This window comes from Plectropomus leopardus, chromosome 13, assembly GCF_008729295.1.
Source record: "Plectropomus leopardus isolate mb chromosome 13, YSFRI_Pleo_2.0, whole genome shotgun sequence".
Lineage (NCBI taxonomy): Eukaryota > Metazoa > Chordata > Actinopteri > Perciformes > Serranidae > Plectropomus > Plectropomus leopardus.
The window spans coordinates 24,870,563-24,888,163 of record NC_056475.1 but is presented as its reverse complement, the minus strand read 5'-3'; positions in this window follow the sequence as shown (position 1 = coordinate 24,888,163).

The window sequence follows — 17,601 nt, the reverse complement described above, 5'->3', positions numbered from 1 at the left end:
ATAAAATAGCGTGCCAAAAGACACGCCATAGCATAGAATGTTGCAAAAACGGCCAAAAAAACAAATAAATGCATGCATGTTGAAAAAATGACCAAAAAGGCAAGGCTATAGTATGGCAAAAAATGTCAAAAAAAATGACATGTCTCAAAAACAGCTGAAAACACCTCAAAACAGCATAAAAATAGCGTGCAAAGACACGCTATATAGCATAGAATGTTGCAAAAAACGGCCAAAAACACCATAAAAATGCATGTTGAAAAAATGACCAAAAAGGCAAGGCTATAGTATGGCAAAAAATGTCAAAATTGACATGTCTCAAAACAGCTGAAAAAAACACCTCAAAACAGCATAAAATAGCGTGCCAAGACACGCTATAGCATAGAATGTTGCAAAAAACGGCCAAAAACACCATAATAATGCATGTTGAAAAAATGACCAAAAAGGCAAGGCTATAGTATGGCAAAAAATGTCAAAATTGACATGTCTCCCAAAAACAGCTGAAAACACCTCTCAAAACAGCATAAAATAGCATGCCAAGACACGCTATAGCATAGAATGTTGCAAAAACGGCCAAAAACACCAAAATAATGCATGTTGAAAAAATGACCAAAAAGGCAAGGCTATAGTATGGCAAAAAATGTCAAAATTGACATGTCTCAAAAAAACAGCTGAAAAACCTCAAAACAGCATAAAATAGCGTGCAAAGACACGCCTATAGCATAGAATGTTGCAAAAACGGCCAAAAAAACACCATAATAATGCATGTTGAAAAAATGACCAAAAAGGCAAGGCTATAGTATGGCAAAAAAATGTCAAAATTGACATGTCTCAAAAACAGCTGAAAAACACCTCAAAACAGCATAAAATAGCGTGCCAAAGACACGCTATAGCATAGAATGTTGCAAAAAACGGCCAAAAAAACACCAAATAATGCATGTTGAAAAAATGACAAAAAGGCAAGGCAAGGCTATAGTATGGCAAAAAATGTCAAAAAATGACATGTCTCAAAAACAGCTGAAAACACCTCAAAAAAAACAGCATAAAATAGCGTGCCAAGACACGCCATAGCATAGAATGTTGCAAAAACGGCCAAAAAACACCAAAATAATGCATGTTGAAAAAATGACCAAAAAGGCAAGGCTATAGTATGGCAAAAAATGTCAAAAAATTGACATGTCTCAAAAACAGCTGAAAACACCAAAAAAACAGCATAAAATAGCGTGCAAAGACACGCTATAGCATAGAATGTTGCAAAAACGGCCAAAAAACACCATAATAATGCATGTTGAAAAAATGACCAAAAAGGCAAGGCTATAGTATGGCAAAAAATGTCAAAAATTGACATGTCTCAAAAACAAAAAAACACCTCAAAAACAGCTTAAAACAGCATAAAATAGCGTGCCAAGACACGCTATAGCATAGAATGTTGCAAAAAACGGCCAAAAAACACCAAAAATGCATGTTGAAAAAATGACCAAAAAGGCAAGGCTATAGTATGGCAAAAAATGTCAAAATTGACATGTCTCAAAAACAGCTGAAAACACCTCAAAACAGCATAAAATAGCGTGCCAAGACACGCATATAGCATAGAATGTTGCAAAAACGGCAAAAACACCATAATAATGCATGTTGAAAAAATGACCAAAAAGGCAAGGCTATAGTATGGCAAAAAATGTCAAAATTGACACATGTCTCAAAAAAAACAGCTGAAAACACCTCAAAACAGCAGCATAAAATAGCGTGCCAAGACACGCATATAGCATAGAATGTTGCAAAAACGGCCAAAAACACAAAAAAATGCATGTTGAAAAAATGACCAAAAAGGCAAGGCTATAGTATGGCAAAAATGTCAAAATTGACATGTCTCAAAAACAGCTGAAAACACTCAAAACAGCATAAAATAGCGTGCCAAGACACGCCATAGCATAGAATGTTGCAAAAACGGCCAAAAAAACACCAAAATAATGCATGTTGAAAAAAATGACCAAAAAGGCAAGGCTATAGTATGGCAAAAAATGTCAAAAATGACATGTCTCAAAAAACAGCTGAAAACACCTCAAAACAGCATAAAATAGCGTGCCAAAACACACGCTATAGCATAGAATGTTGCAAAAACGGCCAAAAAACCAAATAAAAATGCATGTTGAAAAAATGACCCAAAAAGGCAAGGCTATAGTATGGCAAAAAATGTCAAAATTGACATGTCTCAAAAACAGCTGAAAACACCTCAAAACAGCATAAAAATAGCGTGCCAAAGACACGCCTATAGCATAGAATGTTGCAAAAAACGGCCAAAAAAACACCAAAATAATGCATGTTGAAAAAATGACCAAAAAGGCAAGGCTATAGTATGGCAAAAAATGTCAAAAATTGACATGTCTCAAAAACAGCTGAAAACACCTCAAAACAGCATAAAATAGCATGCCAAGACACGCTATAGCATAGAATGTTGCAAAAAAAACGGCCAAAAAACACCAATAATAATGCATGTTGAAAAAAAAAATGACCCAAAAAGGCAAGGCTATAGTATGGCAAAAAATGTCAAAAATGACATGTCTCAAAAACAGCTGAAAAAACACCTCAAAACAGCAAAAATAGCGTGCCAAGACACGCCATAGCATAGAATGTTGCAAAAACGGCCAAAAACACCAAAATAATGCATGTTGAAAAAATGACCAAAAAGGCAAGGCTATAGTATGGCAAAAAATGTCAAAATTGACATGTCTCAAAAACACAGCTGAAAAAACACCTCAAAACAGCATAAAATAGCGTGCCAAGACACGCCATAGCATAGAATGTTGCAAAAACGGCCAAAAACACACCAAAAAATAATGCATGTTGAAAAAATGACCGAAAAGGCAAGGCTATAGTATGGCAAAAAATGTCAAAATTGACATGTCTCAAAAACAGCTGAAAACACCTCAAAAAACAGCATAAAATAGCGTGCAAAGACACGCTATAGCATAGAATGTTGCAAAAACGGCCAAAAAACACCAATAATGCATGTTGAAAAAATGACCAAAAAGGCAAGGCTATAGTATGGCAAAAAATGTCAAAATTGACATGTCTCAAAAAAAACAGCTGCAAAAAAACACCTCAAAACAGCATAAAATAGCATGCCAAGACACGCTATAGCATAGAATGTTGCAAAAACGGCCAAAAAACACCAAAATAATGCATGTTGAAAAAATGACCAAAAAGGCAAGGCTATAGTATGGCAAAAAATGTCAAAATTGACATGTCTCAAAAACAGCTGAAAACACCTCAAAACAGCATAAAATAGCGTGCCAAGACACGCTATAGCATAGAATGTTGCAAAAACGGCCAAAAAAAACACCATAATAATGCATGTTGAAAAAATGACCAAAAAGGCAAGGCTAGTATGGCAAAAAATGTCAAAAATTGACATGTCTCAAAAACAGCTGAAAACACCTCAAAACAGCATAAAATAGCGTGCCAACACACGCATAGCATAGAATGTTGCAAAAACGGCCAAAAACACATAAAATAATGCATGTTGAAAAAATGACCAAAAAGGCAAGGCTATAGTATGGCAAAAAATGTCAAAAATTGACATGTCTCAAAAAACAGCTGAAAAACCTCAAAACAGCATAAAATAGCGTGCCAAGACACGCTATAGCATAGAATGTTGCAAAAACGGCCAAAAACACCAAAATAATGCATGTTGAAAAAATGACCGAAAAGGCAAGGCTATAGTATGGCAAAAAATGTCAAAAAATTGACATGTCTCAAAAACAGCTGAAAACACCTCAAAACAGCATAAAATAGCAGTGCCAAGACACGCTATAGCATAGAATGTTGCAAAAACGGCCAAAAACACCATAAAATAATGCATGTTGAAAAAATGACCCAAAAAGGCAAGGCTATAGTATGGCAAAAAAATGTCAAAATATGACATGTCTCAAAAACAGCTAAAAAACACCTCAAAAACAGCATAAAAATAGCATGCCAGACACACGCTATAGCATAGAATGTTGCAAAAACGGCCAAAAACACCAAAATAATGCATGTTGAAAAAATGACCCAAAAAGGCAAGGCTATAGTATGGCAAAAAATGTCAAAATTGACATGTCTCAAAAACAGCTGAAAACACCTCAAAACAGCATAAAATAGCATGCCAAAGACACGCTATAGCATAGAATTGCAAAAACGGCCAAAAAAAACACCAAAAATGCATGTTGAAAAAATGACCGAAAAGGCAAGGCTATAGTATGGCAAAAAATGTCAAAATTGACATGTCTCAAAAACAGCTGAAAAAACACCTCAAAACAGCATAAAATAGCGTGCCAAAGACACGCCATAGCATAGAATGTTGCAAAAACGCCCAAAAACACCAAAATAATGCATGTTGAAAAAATGACCAAAAAGGCAAGGCTATAGTATGGCAAAAATGTCAAAAATTGACATGTCTCAAAAAACAGCTGAAAAACACCTCAAAACAGCATAAAATAGCATGCCAAAAGACACCATAGCATAGAATGTTGCAAAAAACGGCCAAAAACACCAAAATAATGCATGTTGAAAAAATGACCAAAAAGGCAAGGCTATAGTATGGCAAAAAAAAATGTCAAAATTGACATGTCCAAAAACAGCTGAAAACACCTCAAAACAGCATAAAATAGCGTGCAAAGACACGCTATAGCATAGAATGTTGCAAAAAAACGGGCCAAAAACACCATAATAATGCATGTTGAAAAAATGACCAAAAAGGCAAGGCTATAGTATGGCAAAAAATGTCAAAATTGACATGTCTCAAAAACAGCTGAAAACACCTCAAAACAGCATAAAAAGCATGTGTGCAGACACGCTATAGCATAGAATGTTGCAAAAACGGCCAAAAACACAAAATAATGCATGTTGAAAAAATGACCAAAAAGGCAAGGCTATAGTATGGGCAAAAAATGTCAAAATTGACATGTCTCAAAAACAGCTTGAAAAAACACAAAACAGCATAAAATAGCGTGCCAAGACACGCCATAGCATAGAATGTTGCAAAAATGGCCAAAAAAACACCAAAATAATGCATGTTGAAAAAATGACCGAAAAGGCAAGGCTATAGTATGGCAAAAATGTCAAAATTGACATGTCTCAAAAACAGCTGAAAACACCTCAAAACAGCATAAAATAGCATGCCAAGACACGCTATAGCATAGAATGTTGCAAAAACGGCCCAAAAACACCAAAATAATGCATGTTGAAAAAATGACCAAAAAGGCAAGGCTATAGTATGGCAAAAATGTCAAAATTGACATGTCTCAAAAACAACTGAAAAACACCTCAAAACAGCATAAAATAGCATGCCAAAGACACGCCATAGCATAGAATGTTGCAAAAACGGCAAAAAAAACACCAAAATAATGCATGTTGAAAAAATGACCAAAAAGGCAAGGCTATAGTATGGCAAAAAATGTCAAAAATTGACATGTCTCAAAAACAGCTGAAAACACCTCAAAACAGCATAAAATAGCATGCCAAAACACGCCATAGCATAGAATGTTGCAAAAATGCCCAAAAACACCAAATAATGCATGTTGAAAAAATGACCAAAAAGGCAAGGCTATAGTATGGCAAAAAATGTCAAAATTGACATGTCTCAAAAACAGCTGAAAACACCTCAAAACAGCATAAAATAGCGTGCAAAGACACGCTATAGCATAGAGAATGTTGCAAAAAAGGGCCAAAAACACCAAAAATAATGCATGTTGAAAAAATGACCCAAAAAGGCAAGGCTATAGTATGGCAAAAAATGTCAAAATTGACATGTCCAAAAACAGCTGAAAACACCTCAAAACAGCATAAAATAGCATGCCAAGACACGCTATAGCATAGAATGTTGCAAAAAACGGCAAAAAAACACCAAAATAATGCATGTTGAAAAAATGACCGAAAAGGCAAGGCTATAGTATGGCAAAAAATGTCAAAATTGACATGTCTCAAAAACAGCTGAAAACACCTCAAAACAGCATAAAATAGCGTGCCAAGACACGCTATAGCATAGAATGTTGCAAAAAACGGCCAAAAAAACACCAAAATAATGCATGTTGAAAAAAAAATGACCAAAAAGGCAAGGCTATAGTATGGCAAAAAATGTCAAAATTGACATGTCTCAAAAACAGCTGAAAACACCTCAAAACAGCATAAAATAGCATGCCAAGACACGCTATAGCATAGAATGTTGCAAAAACGGCCAAAAACACAAAATAATGCATGTTGAAAAAAAAATGACCCAAAAAGGCAAGGCTATAGTATGGCAAAAATGTCAAAATTGACATGTCCAAAAACAGCTAAAAAACACCTCAAAACAGCATAAAATAGCGTGCCAAGACACGCTATAGCATAGAATGTTGCAAAAACGGCCAAAAAACACCAAAATAATGCATGTTGAAAAATGACCAAAAAGGCAAGGCTATAGTATGGCAAAAAATGTCAAAATTGACATGTCTCAAAAACAGCTGAAAACACCTCAAAACAGCATAAAATAGCATGCCAAGACACGCTATAGCATAGAATGTTGCAAAAAAAAACGCCAAAAACACCAAAATAATGCATGTTGAAAAAATGACCGAAAAAAAGGCAAGGCTATAGTATGGCAAAAAATGTCAAAAATTGACATGTCTCAAAAACAGCTGAAAACACCTCAAAAACAGCATAAAATAGCGTGCAAAGACACGCTATAGCATAGAATGTTGCAAAAACGGGCCAAAACACCATAATAATGCATGTTGAAAAAATGACCAAAAAGGCAAGGCTATAGTATGGCAAAAAATGTCAAAATTGACATGTCTCAAAAACAGCTGAAAACACCTCAAAACAGCATAAAATAGCATGCCAAAGACACGCTATAGCATAGAATGTTGCAAAAAATGCCAAAAAAACACCAAATAATGCATGTTGAAAAAATGACCAAAAAGGCAAGGCTATAGTATGGCAAAAAATGTCAAAATTGACATGTCTCAAAAACAGCTGAAAACACCTCAAAACAGCATAAAATAGCATGCCAAGACACGCTATAGCATAGAATGTTGCAAAAAACGGCCAAAAACACCATAATAATGCATGTTGAAAAAATGACCAAAAAGGCAAGGCTATAGTATGGCAAAAAAATGTCAAAATTGACATGTCTCAAAAACAGCTGAAAACACCTCAAAAACAGCAAAAAATAGCGTGCCAAGACACGCTATAGCATAGAATGTTGCAAAAACGGCCAAAAACACAAAATAATGCATGTTTGAAAAAATGACCAAAAAGGCAAGGCTATAGTATGGCAAAAAATGTCAAAATTGACATGTCTCTCAAAAAAACACCTGAAAAAACACCTCAAAACAGCATAAAATAGCATGCCAAGACACGCCTATAGCATAGAATGTTGCAAAACGGGCCAAAAACACAAAATAATGCATGTTGAAAAAATGACCAAAAAGGCAAGGCTATAGTATGGCAAAAAATGTCAAAATTGACATGTCTCAAAAACAGCTGAAAACACCTCAAAACAGCATAAAATAGCGTGCCAAGACACGCTATAGCATAGAATGTTGCAAAAAGGGCAAAAAAAACACCAAAATAATGCATGTTGAAAAAATGACCGAAAAGGCAAGGCTATAGTATGGCAAAAAATGTCAAAATTGACATGTCTCAAAAACAGCTGAAAACACCTCAAAAAACAGCATAAAATAGCGTGCCAAAGACACGCTATAGCATAGAATGTTGCAAAAACGGCCAAAAACACCAAAATAATGCATGTTGAAAAAATGACCAAAAAGGCAAGGCTATAGTATGGCAAAAAATGTCAAAATTGACATGTCTCAAAAACAGCTGAAAACACCTCAAAACAGCATAAAAAATAGCATGCCAAGACACGCTATAGCATAGAATGTTGCAAAAACGGCCAAAAACACCATAATAATGCATGTTGAAAAAATGACCAAAAAGGCAAGGCTATAGTATGGCAAAAAATGTCAAAAATTGACATGTCTCAAAAACAGCTGAAAACACCTCAAAAAACAGCATAAAATAGCGTGCAAAGACACGCTATAGCATAGAATGTTGCAAAAACGGCCAAAAACACCATAATAATGCATGTTGAAAAAATGACCGAAAAGGCAAGGCTATAGTATGGCAAAAAATGTCAAAATTGACACGTCTCAAAAACAGCTGAAAAAACACCTCAAAACAGCATAAAATAGCATGCCAAGACACGCTATAGCATAGAATGTTGCAAAAACGGCCAAAAAAACACCATAATAATGCATGTTGAAAAAATGACCGAAAAGGCAAGGCTATAGTATGGCAAAAAATGTCAAAATTGACATGTCTTGAAAACCTCAAAACAGTATAAAAAACAGAAAAAAAGCAAAAAAATGCATGTTGAAAAAAAAACCAAAAAGGCATGTCTCAATACATGGCAAAAAATGGCAAAAAAACACATCAAAAAACCAGCATAACATACTGTGTCCTGACATGCTACGCTATAGCATAGAATGTTGCAAAAACGGCCAAAAACACCATAATAATGCATGTTGAAAAAATGACCGAAAAGGCAAGGCTATAGTATGGCAAAAAAATGTCAAAATTGACATGTCTCAAAAACAACTGAAAACACCTCAAAACAGCAAAAAATAGCTGCCCAAGACACGCTATAGCATAGAATGTTGCAAAAACGGCCAAAAAACACCAAAATAATGCATGTTGAAAAAATGACCGAAAAGGCAAGGCTATAGTATGGCAAAAAATGTCAAAATTGACATGTCTCAAAAACAGCTGAAAAAACACCTCAAAACAGCATAAAATAGCATGCCCAGACACGCTATAGCATAGAATGTTGCAAAAACGGCCAAAAACACCAAATAATGCATGTTGAAAAAATGACCCAAAAAGGCAAGGCTATAGTATGGCAAAAAATGTCAAAATTGACATGTCTCAAAAACACCTGAAAACACCTCAAAACAGCAGCATAAAATAGCATGCCAAGACACGCTATAGCATAGAATGTTGCAAAAAACGGCCAAAAAACACAAAATAATGCATGTTGAAAAAATGACCCAAAAGGCAAGGCTATAGTATGGGCAAAAAATGTCAAAATTGACATGTCTCAAAAACAGCTTAAAACACCTCAAAACAGCATAAAATAGCGTGCCAAGACACCTATAGCATAGAATGTTGCAAAAACGGCCAAAAACACAAAAAATGCATGTTGAAAAAATGACCAAAAAGGCAAGGCTATAGTATGGCAAAAAATGTCAAAATTGACATGTCTCAAAAACAGCTAAAAAACCTCAAAACAGCATAAAATAGTGTGCCAAGACACGCTATAGCATAGAATGTTGCAAAAAACGGCCAAAAAAAAAAAACACAAAATAATGCATGTTGAAAAAATGACCAAAAAGGCAAGGCTATAGTATGGCAAAAAATGTCAAAAATTGACATGTCTCAAAAACAACTGGAAAAAACACCTCAAAACAGCATAAAATAGCATGCCAAGACACGCCATAGCATAGAATGTTGCAAAAACGGCCAAAAACACCATAATAATGCATGTTGAAAAAATGACCGAAAAGGCAAGGCTATAGTATGGCAAAAAATGTCAAAATTGACATGTCTCAAAAAACAGCTGAAAACACCTCAAAACAGCATAAAATAGCGTGCCAAGACACGCTATAGCATAGAATGTTGCAAAAAACGGCCAAAAACACCAAAATAATGCATGTTGAAAAAATGACCAAAAAGGCAAGGCTATAGTATGGCAAAAAATGTCAAAATTGACATGTCTCAAAAACAGCTGAAAAAACACCTCAAAACAGCATAAAATAGCATGCCAAGACACGCTATAGCATAGAATGTTGCAAAAAACGGCCCAAAAACACCAAAATAATGCATGTTGAAAAAATGACCAAAAAGGCAAGGCTATAGTATGGCAAAAAATGTCAAAATTGACATGTCTCAAAAACAACTGAAAACACCTCAAAACAGCAGCATAAAATAGCGTGCCAAGACACGCTATAGCATAGAATGTTGCAAAAAGGGCCAAAAAACACCAAAATAATGCATGTTGAAAAAATGATGAAAAGGCAAGGCTATAGTATGGCAAAAAATGTCAAAATTGACACGTCTCAAAAACAACTGAAAACACCTCAAAACAGCATAAAATAGCATGCCAAGACACGCTATAGCATAGAATGTTGCAAAAAGGGCCAAAAAACAAAATAATGCATGTTGAAAAAATGACCCAAAAGGCAAGGCTATAGTATGGCAAAAAATGTCAAAATTGACATGTCTCAAAAACAACTGGAAAACACCTCAAAACAGCATAAAATAGCATGCCAAGACACGCCATAGCATAGAATGTTGCAAAAACGGCCAAAAAAAAACACCATAATAATGCATGTTGAAAAAATGACCAAAAAGGCAAGGCTATAGTATGGCGAAAAATGTCAAAATTGACATGTCTCAAAAATCACCTGAAAACACCTCAAAACAGCATAAAATAGCATGCCAAGACACGCTATAGCATAGAATGTTGCAAAAAACGGCCCAAAATACCAAAATAATGCATGTTGAAAAAATGACCCAAAAGGCAAGGCTATAGTATGGCAAAAAATGTCAAAATTGACATGTCTCAAAAACAGCTAAAACACCTCAAAACAGCATAAAATAGCGTGCCAAGACACGCTATAGCATAGAATGTTGCAAAAAGGGCCAAAAAACACAAAATAATGCATGTTGAAAAAATGACCCAAAAGGCAAGGCTATAGTATGGCAAAAAATGTCAAAATTGACATGTCTCAAAAACAACTGGAAACACCTCAAAACAGCATAAAATAGCATGCAAGACACGCTATAGCATAGAATGTTGCAAAAAGGGCCAAAAAATACAAAATAATGCATGTTGAAAAAATGACCCAAAAGGCAAGGCTATAGTAGGCAAAAAATGTCAAAATTGACATGTCTCAAAAACAGCTGAAAACACCTTCAAAACAGCATAAAATAGCATGCCAAAGAGACACGCCATAGCATAGAATGTTGCAAAAACGGCCCAAAAACACCATAATAATGCATGTTGAAAAAATGACCGAAAAGGCAAGGCTATAGTATGGCGAAAAATGTCAAAAAATGACATGTCTCAAAAACACCTGAAAACACCTCAAAACAGCATAAAATAGCATGCCAACACACGCTATAGCATAGAATGTTGCAAAAAATGCCCAAAAAAACAAAAATAATGCATGTTGAAAAAATGACCAAAAAAGGCAAGGCTATAGTATGGCAAAAAATGTCAAAATTGACATGTCTCAAAAACAGCTCAAAACACCTCAAAACAGCATAAAATAGCGTGCCAAGACACGCTATAGCATAGAATGTTGCAAAAACGGCCAAAAAAAACACCATAATAATGCATGTTGAAAAAATGACCGAAAAGGCAAGGCTATAGTATGGCAAAAAATGTCAAAATTGACATGTCTCAAAAACACCTGAAAAACACCTCAAAACAGCATAAAATAGCATGCCAAGACACGCTATAGCATAGAATGTTGCAAAAACGGCCAAAAACACAAAATAATGCATGTTGAAAAAAATGACCCAAAAGGCAAGGCTATAGTATGGCTAAAAATGTCAAAATTGACATGTCTCAAAAACAGCTGAAAACACCTCAAAACAGCATAAAATAGCGTGCCAAGACACGCTATAGCATAGAATGTTGCAAAAAGGGCCAAAAACACAAAATAATGCATGTTGAAAAAATGACCAAAAGGCAAGGCTATAGTATGGCGAAAAAATGTCAAAAAAATTGACACGTCTCAAAAACAACTGAAAACACCTCAAAACAGCATAAAATAGCATGCCAAGACACGCTATAGCATAGAATGTAACAAAAAAAGCCCAAAACACCAAAATATGCATGTTGAAAAAATGACCAAAGGCAAGGCTATAGTATGGTGAAAAATGTCAAAATTGACATGTCTCAAAATCACCTGAAAACACCTTAAATCAGCATAAAATAGCATGCCAAGAAGACACGCTATAGCATAGAATGCTGCAAAAAAATGGCCAAAAAACACCAAAATAATGCATGTTGAAAAAATGACCGAAAAGGCAAGGCTATAGTATGGCGAAAAATGTCAAAATTGACACGTCTCAAAAATCACCTGAAAACACCTCAAAACAGCATAAAATAGCATGCCAAGACACGCTATAGCGCAGAATGTTGCAAAAAAAAGCCCAAAATACAAAATAATGCATGTTGAAAAAAAATGACCCAAAAGGCAAGGCTATAGTATGGCAAAAAATGTCAAAATTGACATGTCTCAAAAACAAGCTGAAAACACCTTAAAACAGCATTAAAAAAGCATGCCCAGACACGCTATAGCATAGAATGGTGCAAAAACGCCCAAAATACAAAATAATGCATGTTGAAAAAATGACCTGAAAAGGCAAGGCTATAGTAAGGCTAAAAACGTCAAAATTGACATGTCTCAAAAACAACTAAAGGACCTCAAAACAGCATAAAATAGCATGCCAAGACACGCTATAGCATAGAATGTAACAACAAAAGCCCAAAATACCAAAATATTGCATGTTGAAAAAATGACCCAAAAGGCAAGGCTATAGTATGGCGAAAATTGTCAAAATTGACATGTCTCAAAATCACCTGAAAAGACCTTAAATCAGCATCAAATAGCATGCCAAGACACGCTATATCATAGGAATGTTGCAAAAACGGGCCAAAAACACCATAATAATGCATGTTGAAAAAATGACCGAAAAGGCAAGGCTATAGTATGGCAAAAAATCGTCAAAATTGACATGTCTCAAAATCACCTGAAAACACCTCAAAAAACAGCATAAAATAGCATGCCAAGACACGCTATAGCATAGAATGTTACAAAAATACCAAACCAAAAAATACCAAAATAATGCATGTTGAAAAAATGACCAAAAGGCAAGGCTATAGTATGGCGAAAAATTTCAAAATTGACACGTCTTAAAATCACCTGAAAACACCTTAAATCAGCATTAAATAGCATGCCAAGACACGCTATATCATAGGATGTTGCAAAAACGGCCCAAAACACCATAATAATACATGTTGAAAAAATGACCGAAAAGGCAAGGCTATAGTATGGCGAAAAATGTCAAAATTGCTGTCTTGGACCTCAAGACAGTATAAAACAGCGTGCCAAGACACGCTATAGCATGGTGAAAAATGTGAAAATTGACATGTCTCAATTACAGCTAAAAAAACACATCAAACCAGCATAACATACTGTGTCCTGACATGCTATAGCATAGAATGTTGCAAAAACGGCCAAAAATACCAAAATAATGCATGTTGAAAAACTAACCGAAAAGGCAAGGCTATAGTATGGCGAAAAAATGTCAAAATTGACACGTCTCGAAAACTGGAAACACCTCAAAACAGCAAAAAATAGCCTGCCCAGACACGCGATAGCATAGGATGTTGCAAAAACGGCCAAAAACACCAAAATAATGCATGTTGAAAAAATGACCCAAAAGGCAAGGCTATAGTAAGGCTAAAAACGTCAAAATTGACATGTCTCAAAATCACTGAAAACACCCCAAAACAGCATAAAATAGCATGCATAGAAACACTATGGCATAGAAAGGTGAAAAAACTGCAAAAAATACCATAATAAAGGCACGATTAAGGCAAAAATGTCAAAATATGACATGTCCCAAAAACTGCTGAAAACACCTAAAAACAGTATGAAATAGCATGCCAAGACACGCCATAGCATAGAATGTTGCAAAAACAACAAAAAAACACCGCAATATAGCATGTCAAAAAATTGAACAAGAAAGCAAAGCTATGGCTAAAAGCGTCAAAATATGACATGTCCTAAAAAACAACTGAAAACACCTCAAAATAGCATAAAACAGTGCGCATAGACATGCCATAGCATAGAATGTTGGAAAAACAGCCAAAAACACCATAATATTGCATGTTGAAAAAATGACCGAAAAGGCAAGGCTATAGTATGGCAAAAATGTCAAAATACGACATGTCCCAAAAAACTGCTGAAAACCACAATAAACCACATAAAAAAGCATGCCAAGAGATGTCATAGCATAGGATATTGCAAAAACAGCCAAAAACAACACAAAATAGCATGCCAAATAATCCACCAAAAATACAAGGCTAAAGTATGGTAAAAATGTCAAAATTAAATAGCATGGTAAGACACGCCTCAGGATAGGATGTTGCAAAAAGTGCCAAAAACAACAAAAAATAGCATGTTGAAAAAACGACCAATATGCCATACTATAGTATGGCAAAATGTCAAAATATGACGTTTTTTGACATACTATACGATTATGTTTTTTCATATTTTGGACGACATACTATACTATGACGTTTTTTTTCATGATTTTGATGACATACTATGATATGACGTTTTAATGCCATTTTGGATGACATACTATACTATGATGTTTTTATGCCATTTTGGACGACATACTATAGTAAGACTTTTTCATGCCATTTTTGGTGGATTATATCCTATGACCTATTTTATGGTTTTTGGAGAACACACTATACTGTGAACTTCTTTATGATTTTTCGTCTTCCTGGTCACATATTCGTCTCACTCCTGTGATCAGGAAAAGGATTTTAATGGTAGGTGTAAAGAGATGACGGGACGCTTTCAGAAGCGGGGATATAAAAACAATACCCTGAAAAATGCGAACACCAGAGCTAAAGACTTGGACAGACAGACACTTCTACAAAGAAATCCTCCTACAGAAATAAAAAGACAGAGAGTTATTTGTCACAACAAACAGTACAGAAGCATTAAAAGCATTAGAAAACATTAAACGGATTATTACCAGGAACTGCGGCATTATTGAAAGTGACTGTACACTCCAGAGTTCCCTGAACCCCCACTTAAAAGTTTCAGGGGATGCCCTACGTTACAAGACAAACTGGTACACAGCTATCTTCCACCCAAACCCTGACAGACATGGCTAACCTCAAAACCTAAAGGAACATACAAATGCAACCGCTGTCAAAATATGAAGCAGACTAAAACATTTATGGATTTTCATCACAAAGGCAGTTTACCATTAACCATTTCATCAACTGCAAGACAACATTTGTTATCTACAGACTAGAATGTCCCGGCTTTAAATTGAAAGGACAAAAGATGGCTACAACACAGGTTGGCAGAACATAAATATGCCATTTACTCAGGTAATGTGAACTATCCCATGGCTCGACATTATCAGGACTTCCATAACAGCAACCAAGCCGCACCCCACCCTCCGTAATAAAAGGAGACAGACAATGGAAGCTTAATAAACATGAAGCGTTTGGGAATCATAAATTACAGGCTACTAAACACCCACGCTTAAATGAGGACCTAGATTTTGCTGCTTTTTTTGTAAACATCTGTCACCATGTGCAAATGAAAGTTTTTTGTTTTCTGTTTTTGTGAGGTTTTTTGTTGCTACATTTACTATTTCTGAGTATTGTGGACCTAAATGATGTCATCAACTGGAATATGTAAACACCTACACTCTATCCAGGCCACAACCCCCATATACAGGTGTAAGATTCCTACTGGTGTTTAACCAGTATAAAAAGAACTTTTGGCTTCTGACATCTGTTTGACTTCTTGATGAAGTCAAACTGTTTGACTTTTTGATTGTTTTGATCATTTTAATTTTTATGATATTTGGACGACAAACTATTCTATGAACTTTTGTGTGAATATTGGATGACAAACTGTGCCATGTCGATTTTTATGATCTTATGGCTCGATGTTTGCTCCAAAATTGTGAATAATATTTATCCATCCAATGAACTGTTAAGGAAGAGATTTAATACTGACTATAACAACTGCAGCTTTTGTGAAATGAAACTGAATCAACAGACTGTCTGTTTTTCCACTGTATGTACTTTATGACTTTTTGGGAGGATTTGCAGGACTGGTTATCAACCAAAATCTCTCTACAGGACCCTTTCACAAGATTGTATTTGGTATACCACAAAGGACAGCAAATGTGACTTGATAATGAACAGTCTGATACTCCTGGCAAAGTTTTTCATTCATACATGTAAATGCAGGAAAATGAAACCCCTCCATCTTCAGAAGGAATCTTGTGGACTATTACCCCAGTGACTTAAAATTAATGAAAGGAAAAAAAGTCTCTGCTCAGAGCATACTATGAAGTGATAACATATGATGACCTCTAGTGGACTGTTGTAGACATCTTACCCCTTTTTATTTCATTTATTTGCTAGAAATCTCATGTCATCCCCCTAATTTATTTCATTTCATTTATTTTGATATTTTTGTATGATTGTGCCTTGTTTAAAAAAAAAGTTGTTTACTTGGTGTTTGTATGCCATAACATTTGTAAATGAAATCTTTTCAATTAAAAATAAGTTTAAAAAAAATGTTGCTCTTACCACTACAGCGGCGTAGATGGATGACCGATGACGTTTTGCCCTTGCGTGATGACGTTGATGGACGTAGATCGTAGCCTGCCATTCAGCATGGCGATTCAGCAAATGATGTCATCGCAGTCTGTATACATCAAACTTGCAGCTGTGATCAGATCCATGGTTGTGATACATCCATGTTGTACCCACGTGCATCAGATCCATGTCGCGGAGTGTAGCTCGCGCAAAAGTTCTGAGCCTGTAAGAATCTAACAGGTTGCTTGAGGCTTTCCGAGAATGTAAACACGAGGAGCCCAGCATGGTCACTGGAAAAACGAATCAAAAAAATACCAATGTGAGTGTGATTTCACTGAGGGAGCAAAATCAGTGTCCAAACTCTCATCTCAGTAGGTTCGTTCGAGCCTACCCATTTCTGCGCAGAACCGATCACCGGCGATCGAGGAGGAATGCATGCCGGTTAGATCTGTTTCCGACCATGGATGCCCGATTTGCTATGACGTCATGCAAAACTGGACGACGATAATCTCGCGATTTCGAGGCGGGCTGCCGCAGATTTTAGATCCAGGCGACGCGACATCGTTGCTCTCCGCTGACTGCTAATGCCTGGCGCTCCGCTGATCGAACAGCTGACTGGTTCAGATGTTGACTCACCAATAGGAAGTGTCAGATAAACTTTTTATTTTTGCTGAATTTGGAGATTTGGGATTTATTTGTCTCATTTGAAGTGTTTTCATCATTATGACTGATAGTGATGTTTTGCAGTCAGACTAAATACAGTCATCATAAACTATATAGAGTCCATTATATAGTATTTTAATTAATTTTAATAATTTGTTTTAGTTCACACCTGCGCCTAGGAGGAGTCAGGAGAGAGAAACCAAGTAGAAACTCACTTCTGCAGCGATATAATGGACAATAATGACCACTGCTGCAAAGTTTTTGTTACCAATGTATAAGAATGTTAATGCTGTCAGAGATGTTAAATGTTGAAACAGGGTAAAGAAACCCAACTATGGCTAGAAATATAACTTAAAAAAAAGTGTTATGGTTTAAGCCCTGTGGGCGGAGTATGGGTGGGGCTTAAGGTACACATTTGAGGTTTGATCACCTGCCATGTTCACCCTGCTTTAAAGGTGATGTAATGTCAGTTCTACTTAACAATC